We start from the raw sequence: 5,643 nt of genomic DNA, 5'->3' as shown, positions 1-5,643 counted from the left end.
TACATTCATGTTCATGTAAACCCTCGACTTGTTATATTACTGATGTATCATCATTAGACCACTAGTAAGTGTCGAAGTCGACCTCTCGTCTCTACTTCTTCGAGATTAGGCGGGATACTTACTGAGTACACGTTATTTTCGTACTCATACTACACTTGTTGTGCATTTTGTTGCACAGGTTCAGGTGTGGCTAGCGGCTTAGTGGCATAGCGGCATGGTTGGTACAGAGACTTAGGTGAGCTGCATTTATCGAGACGGCCCGCAGCCCGCAGAGTCTCCTTCAGAGTATTGTGCTGTATTTTCATTTCTGTCCACCTTGTATTCCGGTTTACTGTATTTTATTTTATTCCCTAGTAACTGCTCATGCACTTGTGACACCGGGTTCTGGGATGATTATGGGGTATTTTGTATTGATCTCTTGACTTTCATAGTTAATTTGAAATGAGTATCTTTTACTAGTAAAATTGAAGGAAAATCAGAGTTTTCACAATTATTTAACTGAGAATTTAATTAAGTATTTATGGTTGGCTTGCCTGATAACGGTGTCCGGCGCCATTACGACCCATAGTGGATTTTGGGTCGTGACACGTTGTTTATGTTAGTACTTTAATATAGAGAATTCAACGAAGTCATACAACAAGGGATGAAAGTAGAAAGAAATGCTTCAGACTTAAATTTCTTTTAAGTAGAAAGACGATTGTTTCTTACTTATCTTTTGGGTTTAAGTTGTGCGGTTAATTGTTTCTTCCATTGACTTTTGCTGTGATAAAAGAGCATAGTATCACAAGTTTTGAGAGCCAGCTCATTAGATCAACTCAAGCACTATGGCACAATATTATTATTAAAACAAGCATATCTCAATGAGATGAACCCATGGAAAGGTATTTCTTCAAAAACCAAATACAAGGTGAATCAGGTAATACTTCTAACCTAAATTCAATCTTTAATATTCAATATTTAAATATGAGTATCTCACACCTGGAGCTCAGAGGAGTTAATCCCTTTTTGATTCGAGGCCTTGGGAAGTTTTACTTAAGGAGAACGGTTTTGATTGGAGAAAGACTTGATTTGGACTTGGAATATTGACAAGTTGACAGGTCTGGATTTTTCCTACTCTTTTATCACTTGTGATTCCTTGTTAATTGCATTTTAGGTTAAGTTCAATGTTCTGTTTATTTTGTGATTCATTATATTTATTAGGGGCTTTTATACTTCCATTCTTTACACTTTTTTGTTAATTTAAACAATAGCCATGTTACCAACCCTTCTCTGCCTTGAAATCTTAGGACTTCGCTAGCTTGAGGTCTAAATTTCATCCTACTTAAACATAAAAGATAACCTTCTGAAATTATTCATTAGCTGCATCAATCAATCAAACAATATTTACTCCTATTCTTTAGTTAATTTAGTGATTAAATTTTGCATTTATCTTCTAAATAAAGTAGCTAGTAGGAGTTTTTCACTAACTTACATGAATTTATTCTTTTAACAGATCAAGAATTTGAAGTCCGACGAATCTGTTCTTGAAGAAAGTGCGGAGCAAATTGAAACACAACAGTATTTTTGTTTTGTTAGTGGTGGTTTAAAGATGTTGGCATTTGTACATTCTACTATAGTTCTACTGTCTCTCTCTGTTTGTAGAGTTGATAAAAGTAGTGTCATGCTGCTTGGATAGGTATATTTTCCGACAGCGTGTTCCTTTGTAATTAACAATGAAACATTAATGAGTTCTAATTATTTTGTATACTTTGAGATGTAGGTGTATTGTATGTATGTGTGAGAATGTATATCAAATAATGATTACTACTGATAAAACTACAGGGAAAAATATAACTATATGCATTGATTTTTATTAAATTTCATATTAGCGAAGGGAATTCTGGTCTTTATAATAACGACAAGATTTTCTAATGGTTAAATGGGCATTAACGAAGGGAACTTTGGCAATGCACGAAGGGATAACCGGTCGCTAAAGAAAATAACGACTGGAAGATTTGTTGTCGTTAAAGGATATTTAATGACAGGATTGAGATCCGGTCGCTAACTTTTAATGTCGGAGCTTTTAACGACCGATGACGACCGAATATTTTTTGGTCGTTATTGACTTATAACGACGGGATTTGGACCTTTAACGACTGGTCCCTTCGTTGAAGACCATTTTTTTTGTAGTATTTTTCCCCAATTCAAACTCAAAGGAATGCACAACTTTGTATTGTTGATGGCAATCCTAATCTAATACTCCATAAGTAACCCAAAATATGAATCCCATGTCCGGTTCCTTCAGCTAATAGTTATTTCCTTATTTACGATTCCTGCGTCTTTAGTGATAATGTGCCCTGTGAGGGAACTTTGATTCCTTATTCTGGGATTTCATGGCAAGATTGACCCTTCAAATTTCAGCATGTGTTTTGCTTTCCAGTCTATCCAAAAATAAATATTTCTACCCAAAACCCCTTATTTCAAGTTAATTTCATATACATTGAGAAAAAGTGAAATTACTGAAGGCTGTTGTAGAATTTCCGGAGCCTTTCCCTCTTTTGTTAACCCCTTTTGCTCATGCACGCACTCTTTAACTATTTTGCATCAGTTTCATGGCAGCTAAGACAATTAAATTGCAAAATTCTGATGTTGCGAATCCTAGTGATTGTCAATGTGTAATATCAAGGAGGGGGCCAGGTAATGTTCTTCTTTTCTATATTTATATCTTTTCTGTGCTCTTTTTAGCTATTTTGTATCAGTTTCATGGCAGCCAAGACACTTAAATTGCAAAGTTACATGTATTATTCGTGTTTGTTTGTGGACTTCTCATAATGCTTTTGAAAAGCTAGCCATCATAAAATGCAATTTGGAACTCCACTAACGGAAGAGAAGTTGTTATTAGGATAAAAAATTAAGCGATAACGACGCACACTATAACTAACCATTAGTGAATAAAAGATAATGGAGGTATGTCATACTCATACATGTGGGGGAGAAAATGGCAAGCCTCATTCCCCCTTAATTTTAAGTAATTTAGATAAGCTGAAACAACTACCTGAAGCTCATTCTTTTGTATCGTTTATGATCTCCCCTTAAAGCTCATAGCAACTTTGTTACGGAAAAGTCTCTCTATACTGGGGTCAAAGTTCTATTATTACTCAACTAGTGTATCTCCTTTTATGTTGCCCATTTCCTTTAAAAAACAATAATCTTGACACGTGAAAATGATAAGCCACTAACGAAAGAAACAACAAACAAATTTTAAGTTATTGAAGCAACAAACCCACTTAGGTATAACATTTGTGTCGGTACCATAGCTGTAAGTGAGTTAGAAGTGATACACATCCTTCGTTTGTTCAATTTGATTTGTCTCTACTCTATATTACAGTTTTCTACATATCTTTGGTCAAACATAAGTGGATCATTATCAAATTTACTTACAGTTAGGTAATCAAAAGGATGAATTATAACCGCATCAGTCTTGCTTCAAATAAATGGAGCACAACATGAGCATCAGGATGACAAATACAATGCCAAAGCTTCTAAAAGTACTCCTCTCAAAATCCAATATAAAGATCAAAAGGACTTTTAAAGTAGCTAAATAATTAGTCTTCCGAGTATAACTAAAAGATGAAATTATGAAAGAGAATTTAATTAACGTACCCAAACAAAGTAACCAACAAAGCACTAAATTAAAGAGGAATCGTCGCAACCAAAGGGTGATACAAGCTGTTGTAATGCTGAGATACCACATTTTACCTTTTTGTTGCATCGAAATATTCAAATCACGTATGAAAAAATATACTATTTAATAACTTCGATTTCTGTGCAGAGTGCGATTGCTTTTTAGTTGAGCATGTAAAGAAACTTTCAAGCTACATATGAATTATCCTAAGCGTCCATTTCTTACCAACTACTAAAATCTTGAAAAGCATTCCTTGGAAGATGATTGTTGTATGGGGTCGAATTCTGCCCACTATGGTAGCAACGACCCACGACTAAGCAATAGCCGAAGTAGAGGGGACGACCTAAGAATATCAGAGCGAAAGCGTGCCCTTAGGTCTCGTCATCTCCTCGAAAGCACGTGACCTATCCCTATATTATTTTATTATTTTTGAGGGGGTTCTCTTGTTATATAAAGGAGAATCCCAATGTTGTAAAAAAAAGGGAGATCTTTCAGTAATAAGCTATCTTTCTTTCTATTTCTCTCTCTCTCTAAACAAGCTTTCTCTTACTCTCTCGAATATCCAAGTTGTTGAAACAATCACAAGCATAATACATATTTCTAGGTCTAATTATATTCGATTACGATTTACCTTTGATTCATTTTGATTGTTTTCGCTTACAAAATAATTAGTATCTTTTGAGCCAAACAATTTGGCGCCGTCTATGGGGATTTCGGCAATCGAAATCATAGTTTGCACCTAGAACATCAAAAATAAACCACCTTCCTTCACACCCTACTGAAATCGAAAAATGGCGGAAAATGACGCAAGATTGAAAGCAATAGCAGGCGTCACAACCAACCTCATAGGCCCCCTCAACGAGGCCGGCAGAGAAAACATCTTGAGCACAACACCTGGTAGCACTCAAGAGGGAGAAATCTCACCCTTCCCATCTGAAGATCTGACGATCATGCAAGAAAAGGGGGCTTCCACGTCTGTAGTCAAAGAAACACCACCCCGGTGGTCAAGAAGCTACTGGAAGAATGGCTGACGAACACCCTAGGCAGCTTGCTCGAAAAATCGCCCCAAATCAACATTAAGAACCCGTTGACGACAGACATCGCTACCACCAGTGAACACGATACTGTACGTACAAACAACAACCACACCAATGGCCAGACCAGCGATGGCACACTTGCAGCCATCCTTAAAAAAACAAGGAAATGGAGAATGAAAACAAGGCACTTCGGGATCAGATTAAAGAGCATCAGGAAAGAGTAGACAAAATTCCCGGCGCTCCTAAGTTACTACCAAAGCGCGACGTGGGAAGATTCGTCGAACAACCATACAGCGAAGAAGCTGCACCTCACCCGATCCCAAAAACCTTCAAGATGCCACCCTACTTAAGGATATATGACGGGACGACGAACCCCGAAAACCACCTGATCCACTATGTGACCGCTGTGAAGGGTAACGATCTGTCAAAGGAACAAGTACCATCTGTACTACTGAAAAAGTTCGGAGAAACGTTGACAGGGGAGGCGCTAAAATGGTACTCACAGCTGCCAGCCAGAACGATATCAACATTCGAAGAAATGGCGGATAAGTTCGCCACCGCCCATGCAGGAGCTAAGAAAGCAGAGGCCAGGGTCAACGATATCTTCGCCGTCCGACAAACTGCAGGTGAGGGACTCAGGGACTTCCTGGCCAGATTCAAAACAGAAGTAAAGATGAGCCTACCAAAGTATCGGGAAGTGCTGGCGTTTTTCCGCAGTTTCTGGGTTACCAAAACGTGTCTGAGGCAAGAGATGGTTCTCGAGAGCACGCAAAAAAAGCTACTAAGCCGAACGCTACTGAAAGTTACTCCATCACACTGGAGGAATCCACGACGCTTCCAATTACACTGTGGCCGAGGTACGATGCAGAGGAGGATGAACCGTTCAATGGACCAACTCAGCGGCTCACAACATACATTCAGAAAGCAAGGATCTCTCTCTTT

At 38.0% G+C, this 5,643-nt stretch overlaps 1 long non-coding RNA gene across 1 annotated transcript; it reads left to right on the top strand.

The window, feature by feature from the left end:
- The first annotated feature begins 580 nt into the window (after positions 1–580).
- Positions 581–1,752, top strand: LOC109216798. The gene is made up of 2 exons (XR_002066548.1): positions 581–1,097; positions 1,493–1,752. It is a non-coding gene; the product is annotated as an uncharacterized LOC109216798 (long non-coding RNA).
- Positions 1,753–5,643: the final 3,891 nt, after the last annotated feature.

The sequence above is a fragment of the Nicotiana attenuata genome, unplaced genomic scaffold (assembly GCF_001879085.1).
Source record: "Nicotiana attenuata strain UT unplaced genomic scaffold, NIATTr2, whole genome shotgun sequence".
Classification (NCBI taxonomy): Eukaryota; Viridiplantae; Streptophyta; class Magnoliopsida; order Solanales; family Solanaceae; genus Nicotiana; species Nicotiana attenuata.
Note: the sequence above shows the minus strand (reverse complement) of the source record. Positions and strands in the feature narration are given on the sequence as shown.